The sequence below is a fragment of the Calypte anna genome, chromosome 1, assembly GCF_003957555.1.
Source record: "Calypte anna isolate BGI_N300 chromosome 1, bCalAnn1_v1.p, whole genome shotgun sequence".
Taxonomy (NCBI): Eukaryota; Metazoa; Chordata; class Aves; order Apodiformes; family Trochilidae; genus Calypte; species Calypte anna.
Genome location: NC_044244.1, coordinates 190,262,743 through 190,285,742, shown reverse-complemented (window position 1 = coordinate 190,285,742; position 23,000 = coordinate 190,262,743). Strand labels below are relative to the sequence as shown.

Genomic DNA, 23,000 nt, shown 5'->3' with positions numbered 1-23,000 from the left:
ACTTGAAATCAGGATGTTTAAAGAAAGCTTCCGTTTCTGTGAATTGCTATAAAAGTTTCTAATTCTAATGACTTCCCAGTCAAACCTTGCTTCAGTTATCTTTTCCTGTGCTGGTACTTTGGTCCCCATGGGAAGAGGCATGGTGTCACCGCTTGGAAGATGCCATTATGGCTTCTCTCCAAAACTGCCTTGTCCAAAAGTCATGTTTTGCCTGAATTTATTGCAGTTTTGTTCATTCTGAGTGAGGCAGAGAGGGGATCACTTCATGGTTGGCAGGGAAAGGAGTATGTGAGGAGCTCCGCGCCGCTGCAGCGCAGGGTCAGCTGCCCGAGGGACCCGAGGCTGCAGGAGCAGGTGGAGTGACAGGGGTTTTCTGGCCTCTGCTGTTTCACAAAAGCTTCACTCAGCAAAGAAGCGTGGGGTGGAAGAAAATGTCACACTGGGCTTCATCCTGCACCCACCAAAATCTGCTATTGTGTCGGGTGGGAGCAGGATCCGTGCACCAAGGGATCTGCCATGCGGCTTAAATGTCACCAGTCGTGTGGGAGCACTTGTCTCCAGCCAGCCCCTCTGAGGGATCATTGTGGGCAGTGAAAGGGCAGGAAAGACGTTTCCAGAGCGTGTGGGTGGTGGAAAAGCAACCTTTCATGCTGGGAATACATCAGATGTGTGGGTAACTATGAAAAGTCCTGACCATGGAGTAAAGGGTTAGGCTGGGTGGGCTCTGCAGGTGGAAGGAGATCAGCTTTGCTCAGCAGGGCTGCTCCCAAGGCTCAGAGCTGACTGCAGCTGAGTGGGAGCCATGCTCTCACCTTTATGGATGAACCACATGATGCCTTCCAGCTGCCTCCTGCAGGTAATTATTTAATAGGACAGAGAAATTGAGAGAAAGAGGTTGTAAGGTGTCTTCAGTTCTCAGTACCAATAAAGTAACAGTTTATAAAAGGGGACCCGGAAATGCTTGTATTTTTAGGGAGTATCTCTGGCCACTGCTGTTGTTGCCAGAGCTAAAAAGCTCAACTGCCTGGGCTGGACCCGAGTTTGTGGGTACTGTGGAGACCTCAGCACTAGAAATTTACATTTCCCAGGCCTCACCATAAAAACAGACTTTCTGTCTCCTCATTTCCAGCAGACCTCATTCAGGAAACACAATCCCCTTTTAAGTGCATGATCTTAAGCTTTGTATAATGAAATATCTTTAGGGTATTTCTCAGTAATCGGCTCCCTCAGTTCTTCCTGTGAGACATTCTGCTGCTCTTCCCAGCTGTGTGTCATCAGCAAATTTCATTAATGTGCTCCTTCTTGTGCAAATGTTGCTGGTGGATATATTTAGTTAAGACTGGCTAAGAGTGATGCTTGAGAAACTGTGCCTGTAGCCTCCCTCTACCCTGACAATTCCCCTTTCAGCACCTTTTGTCTCTGCTTCAGCCAGACCCGTTGGCTAATAATTCCCTACATGGCACCATTTCAATTGCTTTGCTGAAATCCAGTTAGATGAGGTCCACCAAAACCAATTACTATAAATTAAACTGCTGCTTGAGCAATGTGAAGAATCTGCAATAAATTATGTGCAAAATAGATGGCGTATTTCATCACGCTCAATTTAACCTTTATTTTAGTGTTCATCAGAAATAAATACTTCATTGAAGATTACAGTTTATGGCATAGCTTTTAGTGTAATATTACAAAAATATTTGGGGGTCTTCTGGGACAACATCTCAGGACTATCCTATTTTCAAGCTTAGGAAAAAGCTATATACATTCATTTTTATTAAACTCTAATCTGGAATATAAACACTGTATTGCTTCTCTTTCTTCATCTAGATAATTGCTTAGAAGCTGATAAACCAGGGATAATGCCTAAAGACACAAATGTGATTTTTTTTTTTTATTCCCTGTAGCTTCCTTATTTGCATTGTTACTAATCTGAGCAGACACAAGATCTTTAGCATCATCATAATAATAAAGCAGCTCATTCTTTGATGTCAGATAAAACATAATTTTGATGTGACTCTGAAGCCAAGGATCATAAAGTCTGCTGTCATAATATCTTTCTCTACATTTGAAAGGACTGTGAGACATCTGGAAATAGAAGAGTCTTTTATTTTGTTCCATAAAGAACAGCATTGCCCTCTTCTTCCTCCCACTTTTGTTTCTTGAAATCTGGAAAGATTACAAAAACAGTCTGTGAAGTCAGTTTATGGAAGGCTTTGGTAGAAATCCATTGTTTAGGGTATGAAGTATTTTGCCTATTTGAATAGAAGAGTTAAATCAGAAATCAAAGTTGGTAACAATGTTGGCAATAAGCCACACCATGCCCACTGTTTCTGAGCTGCCACTGATGAGAGGAACGTGGCTCCCTGCATCAACCTCTGGCCTCTGCCACAGCCTCAGGGGGCTGCTGGGACCACTGTTCCCCTCATCAGAGGCAGTGGGAGCATCCCAAGTTGTCCTGGCTGCTTGGCATTGGCCTGAGGTTTGTGGTTTACAGCACCACCACGGTGCAACCATGAGTCTGGCGCCCATCTGACTTGAGAAAATCCTCTTTGATCATTCTTAGGCTTTACCAAGATAAAAGATTTTTGGGGTTATTTGCCTTTTGGTTTTGGTTTGCTCACCCATGTTGCTAGCTGATCCCAACTTTCCATAATAACATCTCCTCTCCTGATATAAGGGAGAAGTTCTTCCTGTGGACTGATGTCCAGGGAGACATTTTCTCACATATGTACCAAGCACTGGTACATTCCCTGTAGTCACTTGTTTTCAAGTGTATTATTTTTTTCAGGAATTCTGTTGCTGAAGGAACAACCTATAGGAAACCTTATGCCCAGCAGCATAGATACTTGTTTTTGTGAAAAAATGGGAACAGTCTGCAGGGTTTAATAGACCATTTCACATGATCCCTCTGAATTTAACATCTGTGGTGGCTTCAGGTCTCACAACACTTCACAGGAGACTGAGGGTCATTGCTACTAGATTCTTTAATAAACACAAAAATCAAGGTCAGAAGCTGCAGCTTCTGAGTTGCATAGTTTTGATGCTTAGTGCATGATACGTGCCTGCTAAAAATTCTGACCAAAGCAAAATGTGGTATATTAAAAGGCATGTAAAAGCAAAAGCATGGCTTGCTTTGATCTTGGGGGTTCTTGCCACTGAAGGTTTATGCTTGCTCTCCATACACTATATGCAATTTGTTTGGCTTTCAATAAAAATGACAGATGGAATTAGTAACAGCCCTGATATCTCATCAGGAGATGCATTCCAAAAATATCTGTGTGTATGAAAGCCTATGCAGGACCCTTGTCAATAAAATTCTGCGGCCTCACTTAAAGAGAGACTTTTCATTGGTTTGGGAAAAAGCTTTCCTCATTATAATGTCTCACTTTCATGCATTGAGAAAGATACTGAAGGTAAGTGACTATTTCTGAAGAATAAATAAATTATTCACACTGCTATTGCCTATGTCTGGCTTTTGTTTATTAAAAAAATAATTAAAATTGTAGAATGTTCTTTGTGGCAAAGGATAAGGCTGTATTGTACTGCTCTAGGACACTCTAGAGTAAGCACATGGCACTGTTTCATTAATGTGGTTTATCACTATACATCAGCCAAAAATCAAAGCTGTGTGGGCCAAGAGGATGCTCACATTTCTGTACATTGGAACAGCTTGGAGACAGCAAACTTAACCAGCTCTACAAGGATCCATCTGGTACCCACACTGGTCAGCAACACACCTGGACCAGGGTCTTGCATCACAGGCACTTCATTATTTGAGCTAAATCAGAAATTGCATCACTAGATATCTGGTTTTTCTGAGGGTAGGGCAGTTGTGTAGTCAGGGTTGGGAGTTATTTTTTGTCCTACTTATCAGACTCTTCCTTCTAACAAAGGAATGGTTAAACTTAGGACTCTCAGATTCCAATCTCTGCCCTAACGAACAGAAATTCCTGTGCATATTTTCCTGCCAAGTTTTATCTTGTCTGCTGCACTCCTCTTTCTTCCTCATCACTACCATCTGGTGCTGGAGACATTCCACTTTGTGTTGTCTAAACTGGTTATCAGAGAGTTAATGAGTACCTGGGTAATATAGGATGGAGGCGTGCTCCATCCTTCCCACATATCCTGTTTAATCAGTGGGATTTCCCCCTCTCCTCAGCTTTATCTGTGATGCAGTAAAAAGACATCAACAGAGTTCTGTGCAGAATTGTGAGCAGAGTTTACTTTTAATCAAACTATGAGGTCTTTTTACAAAATCAGTGACAAATCTGCTATTAAAAACTTTTGATGTTCTTCATAATCTCCAACCTTGAATGTTCTAGCAAAATAGATCCATTAAAGCTCTTAGCTAAGAGATAAAGGCAGTGTGTAGTAGGAGCTTGGGAACAAAGCTGGTTCCCTTTCCTTTGTAGTGTTGAACAACTCCTCAAATACCAATGGGTATGAGCAAGTCCAGCCTAGGAAAGGAAGGTAAGAGCATGTTTGGATGCAATCCCTTCTCAAGAAGTTGCAAATGATGAGGGAACAACCTTCTCACAAACAAAATTAGTTTTGTGTTAAACAGTGTCAAGTCCAAGGCCTGTCTTGATGTCAAAAATTGAAATACCCACCAGATGCTGTGTGGTCATACCAGCAAGTGGAAAACAAGACCCTGGCCTCTTAAACTGCATAGGGTTTATGTCAGGTGTGATCAAAAAAAGCCCATTCAGCCAGAAAAAAAGAAAGTGTTAGAGATTAAAAGCATGAGGTCATGGTACAGAGGTTTGCTGTCAATGTGCCAAAGCGGAACCTTTCTCCACCACTTCACTATTTCAGGGGGAAACACTCCTCCCCTGCCTATGTGAAACATTAACCCAAGCTGCAAGTTCCTTGGAGAAGGCAGTGAATACAAAACCTTCTTTCTCCCAGACTCACTCCTCAGACTTCCCTGTCCAGTCCCCATCTCCTACAACAGACAGTTACCTCTTTGCTGTCTTTTCTTCATTTTAAGCTCACCCCTTCACCTGGGCTGAATCCTCATATCCTCACAGAGATAAGAGAGGAGGATATCCTGGCCATGCATTCCCTTCTTCAGCCTAAATGTTACCTCTGCATTGACTTCAAATATGTATCTTTGGCAACCTGTCCCAAACCTCCAAGTCACAGTCTCATTTACATCCTTCTCAATTTATCTTCAATTTCTTCAAAATCCCAAATTTCCAGCTTTCCACTAATCCTTTCTTTTCTCCTACTCCTGCCTGAAGCATTTCTATACTGAATTAAAATGCTTTATCCTTGGTGCTGCTGGGAATCTGGGTCACTGAGAACAGACCTGGTATCAAGTCCCATTCCTCAGTTCCAGCACCAGACACAGATCTTTATCCTTGGGAAAGTCAGTGCTTGTCCATGATGTCTTCAACTGGACTGGTCAGAGAATTCAACTGGTGGAGCTGATGCCTTTGCAGTCAGATTTGTGTCAGGCCCTGGTTAGCACCACACCCCCAGTAGTGTAAATGGTTTGGGCACAAGTGACAAAAATGAAAAGTTTGAGCATGTGGAGTAGGAGCAGACTTTTCAAAAGCTGTAGATATTTGCACAGCAGAAACTTCTGTAAAGCAAATATATTTGGGTTTGGTTTTTGTTTGTTTGTTTGGGGATTTTGTTGTTGTTTTTGTTTTGTTTTGTTTTTTTCTGAGAACTTATGCATGGGTCAGATCTAGGAAGACTTCTAGAAAATGAAAAGAAAACTACAACTACTGTGAACACCTGGTCTTCTAAAACGTAAGCTCATCTGGCAGCCCTAGAACAACCTCTTTTTACCAAAATGGTTACTTGGGTTTGATTTTTTAAAATTATTATTATTATTTTTATTATTTTACCTGTGCAACAATCTCTTTAATCTCCTTGTTTCAACCCAGGAATGAATGAAGTTTCCAAGAATGTGCCAGCAGAAAACTGAACATCAGGAAGGTCACTGCTCTAGAGACTGTTTGCTAAGATCTTCTAGGACCTATGCCTGAGATCTGGTAAAGGAAAGCATCAGGGAAACTCGGTAGCAGGCAGAGCCAGCGAGGGCTGACAGGAGTGAGGGAGCAGAGGGTCAGGAGACATCAAGAGCTCCAGAGCCTCTCAAAGTATTTTGAAGGCAATGCCAGGAAGAGCTGCATAAAGAGCTGGCTGACTGGAGACAGAGTCTTAAGGCAGTAAAGAGGATGTGAAATATGGACAGGTCATCTCTTTCTTAGTAATTGGAATTGTGGTTCAGTCACAGGTAGGACTGGGTGGAAATCCCCTTTCCACGTCCCCAGTGAACGTGAAAAGCTTTGGTAGAAAAGGGAGAAAATTGTTATGAGAAAAAGATGCATACATGAAGGGAAGAGAAAGGCAGGATGATTGTTTTCTATGGGAAATCTGGTGTTTTGGTTGAGTTGGAAGAGAAATTAATTGCAAGCTTTAATAACTGAATGATATCACAAAAATCCTCCAAAATGTTTTCATTCCATTTTACAGCTTCATCTAACCTATGGCAGAGGATAACTCAAACAGCTGGAGAGGTTTCTGACAAGATTCATCTATAAATATCTGAAGCAAAATTATCTTGACAGATGTGATTCTATAGAGGTTTGGTGTGCTGTAAATCTGAGACACACTAGAGTTAGCATTGAGTTTTAAATGATCAGAAAATTTCAATTCTGAGCAAGAATTCTAACATGGAGAAAACACTGAGATTTGACCTTCTGGGGTTATTTATGCTCTGATCAACAGAACTAAAACCATATTGGCCTGTCTGGGGAACTTAGTTGTAACTGAAAGAGGAGCTAAAAAGAACCCATTTCTCATTTTATAGCAGACCCAGAAGGAAGGTAATCCAGTGATCAGAAGTTAGCCTGGAATTCAGACCTGGATTTACTTCCTCTGCTTGTGTAACCATGCACAGATTTGGAAGACATTTAAATGTCAAACTACAAAGAAATAGAGAATTAGTCCAGGCTTTAGCTTCTCTGGATGCAATTTAGGCTGAGTAAATGCAGATGTTTAGGATATGATAAAAACTTCCCTACAGTCAATGGAGAGGAGAAACCATTTTGTAGGTTACAATTCAAGTTTCCCTAAAGCTGATGTTTAAAATAGGTCAGATGAATCACTGAATAATGTTGTTCCTCTCCATTGTCTGTAAAAGGAGCTGAGGGCTCTTAGCTCATTTATGGGACAGCAAAACTTTCCTGTTTTGGAGAGGTAGCTGACAGCTAAAACTGATTCTCAAATGCTGGTCTATCTGGCAACATCAAAGTACTATAGATAGATTTAAGAGGTCATCCTGGAACACATTTTGTTTCCTCTTCAAATTCAAAGAGATCTGAGTCATACATGAGCTCCTCAGCACATCTTTAGGGATTCTGCCCATGTCTGGGAATTGTTCTCACATTCTGGGAACCAATGAAAGCCATTGGTGTGAGGGAGGATTGGGAATCTCTAAACACCAGGCAAGCTGGACATGAGCCTCAGCACAGTCACTTCTTTCCTTTTGCCACTTGACTTACTGTGCCACAAGCCAAATAAATTAAGGAAATTCTACTGAAAAAATAAATTAAGGAAATGCAGTACTGAAAAAAAACAACCTTAAATTATCCCTGATTGGCCATGCCAACCTCTACACACTTACAGGGTTTTGCATATTTCCATTGTGTTTTATAAGTTCAGTTTACATTCCCACTTTTAATACCTTCTCCCCTTTCTCTCTTTGTTCTGTGCTGGCTACATGACTCTGGACACATGGCCAGGTATCACACCACCTGCTCTGGAAACCACATTGAAATCAAGAACTCCGTTCTTCACATGTTATTCCAAACTTGGTGTTGTTCTGATCCTCTGACCACATCAAATGTAAGCAGAAGATTCCCTTTTCAAGGGCTGCCCTGCAACCTCAGGGGTGACGTGAATGTTATGGGAGGGGAAGGAGGAAGGAATGTGGTATTGTTTTTCCTGTATATTTGCATATATTTAATATTTCTCTTTTCTGTTTTATCATTACTCTTTCATTAAAGCTGTGTAGTTTAGTTTCCCATCCATAGGTCTCTCTTCCCTGTTCTCCTTTCTTTATGAAGGAGGGGGATTATTAGAGAACATCTCTCACTTGGTTAATTGCCAGCCCAGCTTTAAACCATGACACCACCACATTCCCCAGAGGACATGCCTATTTCCACCAAATCCCTTCTGTATTGCTTCAGGAACGATAAAATTGTTTTAACCTTCAAGGAGGTTTTCCTGTTTTTGTGGGGCCATTTGTCGGTGGTCGCCTCTGTCCCAAATCCTTGGTACCTTCATGAGAAAGGCCTCAATACCTTCCTGTCTACTTGTTTTCCCCTAGACACCTTCTGCAGCATTTAGCTACTAACCATTTTGTCCCTTTACATGTGACAAAGGGTTTTTTTACAAGTTTATTTTGTTGGGTTTTTGTAGGGTTTTTTTATTATAGCTCAAATCTCAAACCCATGGCACATTCTGCTTTGGCTGGGTAGCTCACAGTATTAATTTTTCTCTCCTTTCCTACTTCTCTCTCACCTTACAAAGCTGTGTGTGTTGTTGTGAGGAGCTGTTGTATGCTGTTTGTGATGTTTTAGTGTGCTCTGGAGCCCCCACATTAAAGATGTGTTGGAGGATTGTGCTGTAGTACTGGGTAAGATTTGATGCTGTGTTTGTGGGTGGAGAAATTTCCCCACCACCACCTTAAAAAAAAACCTAACCCACATGAAAGGTTGTTTATGATTGTTCTTCGTAGCACCGTGAGACTATTTAGGGGAAATAAAGAGCCAAGTTTTTTTGCAACTCTTGACATGTTTGAGTAGCCTCTTGTGAAGAAAACCTACAATATCTTTGTGGCTCTTATTCCAGGAATTCAGGCAATAGGAACCTCTTGACTGCCACAGACACCACCTTCCCACCCAAGACTCTCAAAACTCACTTACTTATTTTTCACTGCTTTCTATGGCTTTGCAGTTCATGAGCTCTGACCATAGCTTTGCTGCCTCTCTCCCAGCATTTTCTCCACATGCTTCCACACCTTCCTTTGCCATAACTTTCTTCCCTGAGAACTTCCTTCTCACTCACTGTTGTCTGTAATTCACCACTTCTGACCTCTGAAGATCTAAGGCTTATCCCAGCTTTTTGATTGACATCCCTGTGATAAGGAAGGAAAATATCACCAAGATGTTCTAGTAGATGTTGAATGAAGTCCCTAAAGGAGCCAGAGAGAGACCACAGGGCTTCAGATCAGTCCCAAACAGTTTTCCTGTAATAAGCTCATCAAAATGATCCAAGAAGTCTTTTGAATGCAAGCCTTTTCAGAGCACAAATACCTGTGAAAGGCTCCTACATCTCTGCTGGCCCTCGTGGTATGTCTGAACACAAGATTTCTAATAACTCAGGGGCTGACTGCAGCAAACCATGGAGTCCTTGGCCATGCTTTCCTTTTCTTTCTCCTCCAGCCCCTCTCATGGTCCTAACAGTTTCTCTGTGGAGTGGGAACACCATCTCTGACATTCTCCCTGTCTCCCACCCTTGCCATTTGGAGACACTCAGTTTCCTCTAGGTAATGGGGCATTTTCCACCCACTTGCTCTGATCACTGAAAATACAACATGGACCTGAGCAAGAGGGCTGGAGTTGCCCTGTCCTTCACCAGCCCATTGGGTGATTTTGTCCTGCAGGCAGGAGATTCGTCTTCCATTGTCTCAGTTGCTGCTGATTCCTACCTTGACATGCACTCCCAAGCCATTTCCCTCTTTGCAGATGAAAGGTTTGGGGAATTCTAAAAGATCACAGAACTGCTGAACTGCACCATGTGCCAGTAAGCCTGGAAGCCTGGCAGTGCCTTTGGCTTTTACAGCTGCTGGGTTTTTTGCTTTCGTTTTTTTTCTCTCAAGTCTTACAAGGTTTTTAAAGTGTCTGCTGCTATCATGTCCTTAGTAGCACGCTAATAACTTTAGAATCACAGACAGCAGTGGCAAAAAAGGTTTATTTCAGCATCTAGTTCATCCCTCTGCTGTTGCACAATTATTCCCCAGTGAGCATTTCAGGCTTCCATCCAAAAAGTTTTTTGTTTAGCTTCAATCTCAAAAGCAGTTCTTGCAAGCATGATAGTGCAAGGCTCATTGTCTGCCTTTCAGCCATTTCAAAAATTAATTTGCCCAAAGTACAAATCAAAGGTGGGGTTTTTTTCTCCTTCCAACAGTTAGGTTTGTAAACTGTTTAAAACATCAAAGCCAAACTGCATTTCTTCTGGCTCTGGCTTCATTAGCCAGAAAGCATCTGCAACTGGAAATCAATCTGCAGCTGTGTTGATGGTTTGCAATCCAGAGTTTAACAGCACTTCACTTTCTCACAGCTCTGTTCGAACTTTATAGCAAGCAGGAGAGGAAGAGAAAGAAATCATATTGTAATTAATATAGGTAATAATTTTAGAAGTGTGATCTTTATTGAATAACATTTGTATATATCACTATTTTAAGGAACTCCATTTTAAAAAGGCTACTTTACTTTGACAGTCACTTTAGGTAAGATGTGAATCATAATTTATTCAGATCCAGATTCACAAGACAAACTGACAATTTGTGGTAAGATGGAGCAGGGGGAGCAGGGACAGGTGATAAACAGAGCTCTGTAAGGCAGGAGACAGATTTCTTCTCTCAAGTTACCAGGGGAGAAGCTACTTTTTCTTGTCTGTGCCTCTGTGACACCTCTCTGGGGACAAAAGAGTTACTGTCTTGTGAGCTTTGCCTTATATATGGTGCACATGATTTGAGTGAGCCCCAGAGACACAGGTAATCTCCAAATCCTCATTTTGTTGAATATGCAGAAAATGCACAATACAGGCACCCACCCTGTCCTTGGGGTATGATTCAAACAGGTCAGGAGCCATTTTATGGGATAGTCACCCACACTCACTCACTGGACCAGTGTGAGGATTATTTCATGCTTAGTGAATGTATTTTCAAGAGCTCCAGACATGTGCAATGACAAAGCCCACATGGCCAGAAATAGTAAAAATTACTACACATTCAATGTGTTTTTCAGACCCTTAAAACACATTAACCTAGAGATAAATAAATGCCACACGGATTCTTTCCCATTGCTTTGATCAAAGAACAGGGGGTTTTATTGCTGAATTAAAACTCACAGTTCTGCTATTCCCCTCACCCACCCATCATCTGACACAGTTCAGCACTAAGTCTGGAAGGTCACCAGGTTTCCCTCTTTTCCTCTTTCTATCACTTTCACACAGAGCTTGTGGCTGTAGGGTTAGCTTTGCTCAGGGGGTTTTAAGCTGGGAAAGTCTCTTGGAAGGCTCAGCATCTGTAGCATGGCTGGCATGATAAAGAATGGCAGGGCTGGGCACTGGTACTAAGGCTGGAAGCATTAGCTTGGTCACATCACATGGTGGGATAGCACAAGAAAGTTCACAACCCCATGGTCCTTTTTGTCAATTAGAGGTACAGTGTGGCCAGTTTGGGAGGTCTGGATGCATCCTTGGGATACCCATTCTGAATTTGCTGGTGATGGCTCAGGTTTTGCAGGGTGGCAGGAGGAGAAGGGGACTCAGATGGGTCTAGAACTGGTCCATCAAGGGTGTTGCTGGCACTGAGATCCTAATGATGCAGAAGATGGGAACCCGAGACTTAAGAAAAAAAAAACAATTTTATTTTAAAGCAGTCTGTGCCCTTGGAATGCTTCTGGGCTGAGTGTTTGCAAAATGTTACTTAATAGAGACATAATGTAAAATCCCAGCATCAGGCGCACCCAGCTCTTGGTCCAAAAATAATCAAAATCTGAGGCTGGAGCCACATGCCAGTTCTCCAGCTGGCTTTGTGACAGCAGTTGAACTATAACCACAGAATCAATCAGACCAGCTCTTTGGGAGGTTGAAATCCAGGCCAAATTTTGAAATCTGGGACCTCTCTTTAGTAATTTAGAGCATACAAAAAAAAAATTCAATAAGCCTGCTTTAGCTTCCATAAACCTTTGGGTCAACAAAGAAACACTTCCACATGTTCAGATCTGTTGGGTTCTTCTGCTTCCTTTACAGTGAAATCCTTGCACAGCACGAAGTGGGACAAGTTAGTATTTTCCCAACATTTTGCATGGATTTTAAGTAAATTCTTCTCTTCTGTCTTAAGGAGGATTGGTTCTAAAGGAAGGGGGTATTGATCAGCAAGGAGGCAACTCTAGAAATGGACTTCATGTGACACAGTGGAGGAAATGACATTTCTTTGCTGATTCTGTCAGCAAACTCTTGTTCTGGGTTTGTTTTTGCAGCAGTGGATTGCTCCCCTCGCCTGGGACTTCTGGGACCTTTGTCCTGCGAATGTTTCAGAACTGTGAAAAGCTTGAAAAACAAGAGTTACTACTCTTGAAAAACAAGAGATACTAAACTACTTGTTGCTTTTAAATGAGCAGATGGTACTTTTACCGAATGCTATAATTTTGGCCATGTTTTTCTTCTGCTGTCGTTTTTTGGTAGCTTATTTTTCCTGCAGAATTGGTCTGTGAAGCAGCTGCCAGCAAAGTGATGGCAACTGGATAGCATCTGTACATGTGAAAATTGTCCTACATGATATGCAAGGGAAGTCCATCCTGCATGTTTGTCTGGAGCTCAGAGGGCATGTCATGCAGGGAATTATTCTGCTGCAGCCTACATGTGCCTGTTTTATTAAAACACAAAGTGAAATTATTGCTAAAATGACCATTTAAAATATTCTTGGGATGAATTATGACCACATATCATGAGTGATGTGGTTGTTGCACAGTGAAACTCTGGGCTGCCTGGGCTGCACATTTGAGCTTGCAGTCCTGGGCTGCTTTGAAGATGCATCTCAGCATATGAACTAATGAGATGAACTGGTGATGAACATTTATACCTGCACAGGATAAAAGCAATGAGCAGGAATAACTCCTAGAGGTCAAAAGAGGCTCCATGGGGAAACACAAAGGTTTCCATGTGGAATGATTCACTTCAGATATTCTTAGCACCTGCCACTTTTCAGTGCAATGTGTTTCATTGTCTGGAGGTAAGAGCTTGGAAATTCCTCTGCATTTCCTGTGAAAGGTTAAAATTTTTAATGCTGAGGAAAAAGGCTACTAAGAGTTACCCACCCATCTTTTTATGCCACTAGCCCTTTCTCATAATTTTTTTAGCCTTACCAAACACAATTTATCATTCAGACATGCTTATCAGGAGGTGATCTACCTGCATGTCAAATGAAGTGAGTATCAGTGTGCATTGTACACATATTTCATAAACATTTTATTAGTAATCTACTAAGACTGAGATCAATTATGAGAAACTGTAAGGGCTGTTACAGCCTTTATCTTATTGCTGGACAAATTAGGCTATAAACAGCATATCCAGTTCTGAAATCTGATTTTGAAACCAAATTATAAGAATGCCTGGGTCTTTTTGTCTGAGTTGAGCTAGAAGAAACCATGAAAGTGTATGGATGTGTGCACATAAAGATATTTTGTGTGTTGTTTTTGTTTCTGTTTGTTTGTATATAGCATACAATTTATAATGACACAACACTGGTTTTAACCTGATTATATATAGAACTCAAGCACAGATCCTATGAGGAGAGGCTGAGGGAGCTGGGGCTGTTCAGCCTGCAAAAGAGGAGGCTCAGAGGAGACCTCATTGCTCTCTACAGCTCCCTGAAAGGAGGTTGTAGCCAGGTGGGGGTTGGTCTCTTTTCCCAGGCAACTCTCAGCAAGACAAGAGGACACGGTCTTAAGTTGTGCCGGGGGAGGTTTAGGTTGGACATTAGAAAGAATTTCTTTACCGAGAGGGTGATCAGACATTGGAATGGGCTGCCCAGGGAAGTAGTGGATTCTCCATCCCTGGAGATATTTAAAAAGAGACTGGATGTGGCACTCAGTGCCATGGTCTGGTAATTGCAGCAGTAGCGGATCAAGGGTTGGACTTGATGATCTCTGAGGTCCCTTCCAACCCAGCCAATTCTATGATTTTATGATTCCATATCTATATGTAGACCCAAGCTTTCACTTAACCCTTTTCATCAGAATTTAATTTTAGAGGGAATATTGAATTGGCTGGCCTGGAACCTGAATCCCATTTCATCTGGAGAACATCCCTAGGTCATTAGGGTGCTCTCAAAGGGGAACTGTCTTGATTTGCCTTGCAGTGAGGAGTCCAGCACTCACCTACCTTGCTCACAGGAAAGCTATGGAGGTTGGTGAAGCAGAGTATGGAAAGCACCTGGGGATTCCTGCATCATGAGCTGCTCATGGAGTTCTCGTGAGTGGGTTAAATACAATATATTTTAGTGCCTGTTTAGGAGCAGTAAGACTGGGGCTGCTCCAAAACCTGAGAACTGAGGGTGATTCTAGCACACAAGAAGACACAGTCACAGGTGAACCAAGTCCAGATCTATTGGCAATCAAGCAAGGTCTTGGGGCAGCCTGGTCAGTAGCAGGTGGAGATGGGCCCAGTGACAGGACTGGAGACAAGGATATTTACAGGACGGGTGCAGGGAGGTTGGTCAAGTCAATTAATTAAGGCCTATGGTTGCTCTCAGGGTCCTGACACTGCTGTGCAAAAGCTCACTCATTAGCAAGACAGAATCATAGAATCACAGAATCATCCAGGTTGGAAAGGACCTCTGAGATCATAAAGTCCAACCCTTAATCCACCACCACTGTGGTTACCAGATCATGGCACTGAGTGCCACATCATTCTCTTTTTGAAAACCTCCAGGAACACAGAACCCACCACCTCCCTGGGCAGCCCATTCCAATGCCTGATCACCCTCTCTGTAAAGATTTTTTTCCTAATATTTAACCTAAACCTCATCTGGCAGAGCTTAAGTCCATGCCCTCTTGTCTTACTGGTAGCTACCTGGGAGAAGACAGTGTGGTGGCAGACAGGGTGTGCTCTGCAGGAGGGCTCTGCAGGAGGCAGTGGGTGCTATCATAAACCTCTCCTTGACCTTCACACCTGTTCTGCTTATATGACTTCTAGCCCTGTCATCTTGGCCCAAGACCTCAAGAACTCTGAGCCAGCATCTTCGAAAGTAATTTGGGTTCTTTCCAGAGGCTTCAGTTCTATTTGAGCCAGCCAGTGACTGGGACATGCTCTCCCTGGTCTCCCAGCACTGCTGATGAGTGTGCTTCATTTTCCATCTGCTAGAAAGGCATCAGTGGAGAGGTTCAGGTCGGGTGACAGCCAGGGAATTTTGCTTGCAAATAGCTGTAGGGAGCTGAGTTATTAGAAATTAAAACCACACCATGGAGAGATGGAACATATTCTTGCTGCAAGTGCAATAGTGTCTCTTAGCCAGAAGGAACTGCTCTGCTTTCAATTAATTGTTGCTCTTTAATTAATCCTTCCAGTTCGTTTTCTTTCTTGTCACATTTCTGGAATAACAAAAAGAGAAAGCTAGGCAAGGAAATATCATTTTGCAGGACTGAACCTGCATCTGATTGTATTTGGCTTTGTCTGGCTTCAGTGAGAGCAGGAGCAGCCATGACCTGAGCTGTTTGTATGCCAGAGACTGCCTGGGGCCAGTGCCCCATGGAGACAACCCATGGAGTCCTCTGTGAGATCCCCAGGGGTCAGACCCACTGCTGGACCACAGCTTCACCCTGCATTTGGGAAGTAGAGGGTTTGAATTTCCGTTCCCTTCTCTTTGGTTTCTGGGTCTGCTCCGTGCAACTCCTTGGCTAAAGAGAGTCCCCTTTCTGTCCTTGAGCTCAGTAAGTAGAAGGGGCTTTTATTTTTAACAGGAAAAAGCCACTTGGCTTTATTTGTCATTCTTCATTAACCTTATCTCAGTCCCTCTTTATCCTCCTTTCTCCAGTGTTGCCTGGTCACTGTAGCTCTTAATACTTCCTCTCTTGATAAAGATGTCTTGTTCAAAGAGTATTTATATCATTAGTTCCAACTGCCTTACTTGGCAATGTGACCCTTTGCAATTGGCTTGGTTCTTGTTTTCTCAGTCCCAGTCCTTGGGCCAGGGTTGTAAAATGTCCTCTACATTTCATGAGGCCTACCCCTTTCCAAGAAACATTCCCAGAATTTAATATTTGCCTTCTCAAACCATCTCTGAGGGATAACATGAGGTCGGTGTGGCTGGGCTGTGCCAGGGGACATCCTGCTCAGCTCTGCAACCCTGGTCCTTGAGGAGGTTGAACCCCAGTCCCTTCAGTTCTTACCTTTTGCAGTGCTTTATCTGGGTACACTGTTGAACCCACTCATCATTTCATTTACTCTGTGGTGTCCTTTACAGTGAGGGTGACACTGACTGTTTCTGCTTACTAGGACAGTCTTATGTGGGGTTGGAGCAGTGCTGCGGTGGCTCGCTGGGCTGCAGGCATAAACCTCCCCCTCCCTCAGCATTCCTCACCCTTTTGGACATTTAACTCTGAGGACTCTGGGATTGATTTTCCTACCCTTCCTGTCCTTTTTTATGTAGATTAGATATTGCAGGGCACTTTATGAACATAAGAAGCCCTTCAGTTCCAGCGTCACCCTCCAGAGATTTAAAGGTCCATGTAACAAAGAGTAAGTGATCAATCTTTGTTGCAATTTGCCCATAAAAAAAAAGAGGTTGTAAAAATGAATAAATGAATGAAAAAAAAAAAAAAAAAAAAAGAAAAGGAACCAAAATCTGAATTCTTAAAAATATTTTGAAACTTGGGCCAGTTGTAAGATGTGCCAGGAGGGGCTGCAAGGGCTGGTAGGATTGTGTTTGTGTATGTTTGGTTTCCAAGACTGGTTTTCATGGAAACAGCATGATAGAAAGTGGTTTTGGTCAGACATCTTCATACCTTTCACTTCAGCACAGTGAAAAGTAGATAGATTGGGCTGTCAGTGCAGAATTTATTTTCCCATGGTCAGAGTTCAAACTCCAAATTCAGGTTTTAGGCTAGTTACCTGCAGGCTGTCCATGCAGATAGTCCTAGAAACTCTTCTAGCATTTTGCTTTGAGCTGGGATGTTCACCTCTGGAATTTAGCTCAGGGGTACTTTGAGAGCTACAGTATTCTTACTGTGAAGAAACTGGTGCTCAGGTGGAGGAGCATGGTGTGCACAAAGGAGTAGGCAGTGTGCCTGGGACACAACAGGTTGAGACATAGCTTGAGACATTTTGACTACAGTTGCCCAGACTATATTTTAACATCTGGTATGGGTTTCAGTTTATATTTTAACATCTGGTATGGGTTTCAGTTGGACACTAAAACATGTATGTGGCAGTCAGTGTGTACATGAAGTCTAAGTGTCTCTGCTCCCTTTATACTCAGTGGAGATCCAGTTACAGACCATGGAGTCTTCAGTGTAATTTGGCCTTCAGCATGTTTTGGTTGACCCTGAAGTCCCCTGTTAGTCAATGGAGTCATTTTCAGGCGCCATGGACTGTGACTTTATTGGAGACACCATCCATATTTGCTATAATGAGAGTGTAGTCCCTGTCTCACACGCAGACATCTACAAGTAGGTATATGAATTCCACCACAGTTACCTTTGCTGTTCACACCTCTGTGCATCTTGGAAATCTTGTAGGAGTCCAAATTTCAAGCAATGGCATTACCTTTTATCAGTGTTGGCTGGTATGGAATTATCTCTTAGGCACCTGAGTTTGAAAATCTTGACCTCTCTTGTTAATCTCAGATTTCACCCTTTAGACAGTTCACTTTGTCTGGTTATGGATATAGAGCAGAAACCCTATACCAAAATATTTCTACAGGCTCTACAGGCTCCTCCATGAATACCATAATGTGTGACTAATGCTCTTTGGCATGGATAAGTAGAGAGATTTAAAATATGGTTTTGGACTTGTTTTGATTTCCAAATAAAGTCTAATGGAAAAATATTGTTTATCCCTCCATATTATGCACTAAATAATACACTGAATTGGTTGCAATAAAAAACTAGTTTAATCTATGTATTAAAAAGAAATGTTTTTTCAACCATGTTTGAGTCTGAAGAATCAGAGTAAGTTTCTCCTTGGTGCAACCTTTTCTGATTAGCTGTGGCAGGGGAATATTTCCCTGTCCTCCAAGTTGTAAAGCATGTGCTAGCTGAGAAGGTGTTTGGGATACATCTCGGTGGAGATTAGCAGGAGCTATAAAGCTTCTGACCTTTTAAACACTAAAGCAAAATCTAAAATCTCCACTCATAAGTATTCACAACTTGAAATCTCAGGCTGTGTCTTTAATCTTGTCTTTAATTAGACACTCGGGTAATATCACAGCAGAAATAACCCAATGTGTCAGCACCAATGTAGCCTTCAGCAGGAGACACAGATGCTGGTTGGCAGCCTGGCTTCCTCCAGCACTTGCATTCCTTCTGTGTGCACTCACCTTCCCCACTGGTGTCCAACACTTCACCCCTGTCTCTGGTGATAGAGTAGGGAAAGTCATAAAGTTTATGAAGAAAACCACAAGTTTGATAAAGTTGCTGTCAATTGAGTCAGAAAGGAGATGAATGCTGTTCAACATTTTTTCAAAACCCAGTTCAGACAATGTTGGGTTGCTCACCCTCCAGAGAAAGAGGCTTGTCTTGCTGCTTTTCACTACTGTGCCCTGTGTCATCCCAGCCTGTGCCTCAGTGTGACCTTAGGAAAGTCTCTTGAACACTCTTCTTCAAGTCTTCTCATCTACAGATTTATCCTCCCTCCCTTCTCTTTGCCCTTCTCCCCTGGGTTACACCAGCCATGCAGAGGAACACAGCCTCACACTGGGCTAACTTGGTGTCCCAGCCTTTGGGTCACCTGCTGGGAGGCCTGGCAAGGTAGATCACATCTGCATGTGGTCTCCCATGAAGATTTATCCAAAGAAACCCAGCCTGGATACTGGGAAGCATTAGTGCAGTGCATCTTGCAGGTCAATTTACCATCCTATCCAGAAGGAGAATGGTGTGTGAAAAGAAGGCTTATTATAGAGCTGTACTGACAGGACATCCAGCTATGAAATACTTCAATCTCTTCAACATTAATCTCCTTGCCATTGTGGGGGTTGCCTCACACCATAAGGACTTTGTACAGTGCTTATCTCAGGGGGGTTCTTATCTGAATGGCTTTTATAGGCACTGTTGTAAGAGTGACAATTATAACACAAAGCTCTGGAAAGGATAATGACTTGAATGTACTTCTTTCCATGTTCAATAACATTTCACGCATTTCCTACTGTTTAGGGAAATTTGGGTGTTTTCCTAATAGCTGGTTTTAGTTTTATTCAGGAAGCTCAGCTTTATCCTCCCAGAGGAAGGACTAGGTATGTTTGTGTAAATGATTAATGATTTGAAGGAAAATTAAATGCCTTCATCATTTGCCTGCAGACAGTAAATATTCACCAAAAGTAAACTGCAAATATTTTAATACAGAAATGACCTTGCAGCTGAGATAGAAACAATAATTAGTTGCTGTGACAAAGACTGAGTCACATTTTGACAGAGCCAATCTGGGCAGGAAGGGTTTACTTAATTTCCTATAGGTGCTCAGGGCCTGAATTTTTCTGATCTCCTCTAATAGCCAGACTACAGTGAGGAAAAAATGCTTTTTCATTTTATCTTGAGCCTTATCTTAGCTTTTTCTTGTTCCTGGTGTAATACCATTACAATGGGCTTGATCTCTGGTACTAGAGGCTACCTGGGAGCCAGTGGAGACAGCTGTAGTGATGGAAAACCAAAGAATGGAGAAATCAAGCTGAGCTGGGCTTGGGTTGTGTTCACATTCAGATTCTAATAGTAAATGACAGCAGGTCAAATGGGAGGTGGCATGGGCCACCAAGGCCTCACCCAGGAGCAAATAAGAATATTTCTTAGCTTGACATAGATGAAATAAGGTGCTCTAAAAGTGTCATCCTGTGACCAATTCAAAATGAATGGGTTCTGAAAAGGACTCCAAATTTCTTCAGCTTGGGGATAGTGGGGAAACATCTGCTATGGAGTGATGTGAGATCAGTGTCTAAGTGAGTTCTTTGAAGCATTTCTCCTTTTGACCAGCAGTATTTTGATCTTGCTTGGGTTCACGTGAGCCATTTCTGCCTCAAGGTGATTTACACTGATGCTGTGAGGTAGGGGGTAAAGAGTCACCACTCTGAATTTCAGTCACTGGTGTCACATAAATCTGTAGAAGAGGTACAACCAGTGTAAACATCCTCCTGACATGCCCCAAAGTGTCACCTTATTGCTGGTGAAAAATGGCTGGGCCACCAGAGTTCTGGGGCACCCCAGATCATCAGGAGTCCCTCAGAAAAGGGTTTGCAAGTCTTACCAGAGGCCACAGCCATGCAAAAGGAACTTTTCATGCCACTGGAGCATTCTCTGTTTTCCTGGTGAATCATAGAATGATAGAATGGTTTGGGTTGGAAAGGACCTTTAAAAAGATCACCTAGTCCAACCCCCCTGCAGTGAGCTGGGACATCTTCAACAAGATCAAGTTCCTCAGAGCCCGATCCAACCTGACCTTGAGTGTTTCCTGGGATGGGACATCTACTACCCCCTAAACAACCTGTGCCAATGTTTCACCAACCGCATTGTAAAAAGTCTTCCTTATATCTAGTCTAAATTTCCTCTCAGTAATTTAAAACCATTTCCCCTTGTCCTATTGCTACAGGCTGCACTAAAAAGTTTGTCCCCATCTTTCTTATAATCCTCCTTTAAGTACTGAAAAGCTGCAAGTGAATATTGCATGTTTCAGTTAGTTTTGCTACTCTTGTTCTCCAGGAGGTCAACAACTTCCACACACCCAAGGTATCAATTAAACTGGAAACCATAACCTGTGAAGTTTATGAAGATGTATGAATAGGTTTTTTGCTGGTCCTGGAAGAAACACTACAGTCCCAGATGCAGAAAGAAAAGAAACATCAACAAAAGCCACACAGCAACTCATAAACAGGGATTTGCCACAGAGAGAACAAGGTAATGCAAAGAGTAACTTTCAAAATATGAATGGGCTATGTAAAAACATTCATGAAACATAGAGGCAGAGATAGAAACTGAACCATGCAAACATGCAGCCAGAACTGAGTAAAAATTGGGACAAATGAAGAAAAGCTACAGTTCTCTTGGGTATTAGATAAAATTAGGAAGCAGAATGAATTCTAGGATCCAGGTGGGATTTGGTTCCTCTGAAAGTATTTAAAACTTGGGGATTTTATATGTGGTAGCTGTTAAGTGTTCAGCCTGGAGAAGAGAAGGCTCCAAGGAAAACTTAGAGAGGTCTTCTAGAACCTGGAATGTTCAAGGCCAGGCTGGATGGGGCTTGGAGCAACCTGGTCTAGTCGGAGGTGCCCCCGCTGTCACATGCAGGGGGGTGGAACTAGACAACCATTATGGTCCCTTCCAAAGCAAACCATTCTATGAGACTATGATTCTCTCCCTGCCACTGGCTGTGCACAGTACTGCTGACTTTTCAGATGAAAATTTGTGACTTATTCAGGTTTAAAACAATCAAAATTCATCAGGTAGAAATAAAAGCTTCCTGTGGTCTCTCCTGATGAGATGTTTAGAGACCAGACTGTAACAGAAATGTGGAGAAGGCAAGCAAGACCCCATTTTTTGGTTTTTTGGGTTTGGGTTTTTTTCCTTTATTTTGCAAGGAGCATGCATGTGAATAACCATATCCAGAGAGGCTGTCTGATGCCAATACCTCATTTTGTAAGATGGGCCAAAAAGGGTGGTTATTTTCTTCAATGTGTTGACTTTGATTTTTTTTTCTGAAACTTAGTGTTATGATGCCATCTGGAACTAATTACATTTCCCTTTATTTACAGCAATCTCGTTTTGGAGAGTATTTTGACTTTTATTATATTAGAAATGACTCTTTGCAAGGACTCATCTCCATGTGACTCCTGGCCCCTCATCTATCACAGTCTGCAGCAGCTTTGTGGCTGTCCTAGGATGCTTCTACAGAAACTGCTTTGACTTATCCCCAGTTTGCATGGCTTTAATTTAACCCAACACTGTTTCACTGCAAAAATTAAATATACCTTGTGTCATTTATGGCTTTATCAGGATTTTTTTCCCCTGTGCCAGCAATAAAGGGGACAAGAGGAGGGGTAGGGACTAAAGGGGAGGGAGTGTTTACTGACAGATTAATTCCTTCCTGGCCTCATCTTTGCTTTCGCTCACACACTTTGTGAGTTTGTTAATGTTTTCCCTCCAGGAACATCTTCCTTCTTGGAAGCTGATTTGTCTGTACAGAGCAAAACAGACTTCTGTCAGAATCACTGTGGAGATGGAAGATATAACTTTTTCTTGGGATGACAGCTTCACAATCTTGTACCATCTGTAACTTACTGAATGAGGGCCAGTGTATGTAGAGTAGAAGGAAATCCTGTAAAAACAGATATTTATCATCAGAGTCCCACGAAATTAAATGAAAAATACTCTAGACTCACTTTAGTTGTATTCTTCCTAATACTGACACCAGCCCAGTCTTGGTATTTCACTTTTTCACTATTGCAGAGGGGATGAGGAGTGGGCCTAGCAGTGAGCACAGGGAGAGGACAGGAGGGTTGTGGTGACAGCACAGCTGAAGCACTGCAGGGCAGCACAGTCCCTGCTTTCACCACCATGGCCTGAGCATCCCTTTAGCTGCAATATTTTAAGCAAAGGGGCAGGGAAGTGAGGAGGTAACTTAGATCCATAATGTCTCCTCACCACTTTGTGCCCCAGCCTTCTGGTGAGCTAAGCATGGCTGGCATCAGGACTTCAACCTTCCTGACTGCTAACAGAAAAGCTGGTGTCTTGTATGAGCCTGATGGAGACACAAGAGGCAGTGCAAATATTTAGATTTCTAATAATATCAGGGTGCTTCAAAAGACTTGCCTCTCCCCTGGACTACAAATCACAGCAGACTGGCAAACAACACTGAGAACCCACTTAGCATTTTCTTCTTCATTCCTAATGTTTGCCTTTCTATCAAGAAAATATTTTTGAAATAAAGATGTTAGATTTGCAAAGGACATTCTTGATGGGACCAAAAAGAGGACTTGCTGCCCTCCCAGATGTTTT

General features: G+C 42.4%; 1 long non-coding RNA gene across 1 annotated transcript; it reads left to right on the top strand.

Moving 5' to 3' along the window:
- Nucleotides 1-15,671: 15,671 nt before the first annotated feature.
- On the top strand, nt 15,672-21,949 carry LOC115598192. The gene is made up of 3 exons (XR_003987466.1): nt 15,672-15,737; nt 20,709-20,903; nt 21,758-21,949. It is a non-coding gene; the product is annotated as an uncharacterized LOC115598192 (long non-coding RNA).
- The last annotated feature ends 1,051 nt before the right edge of the window (nt 21,950-23,000 follow it).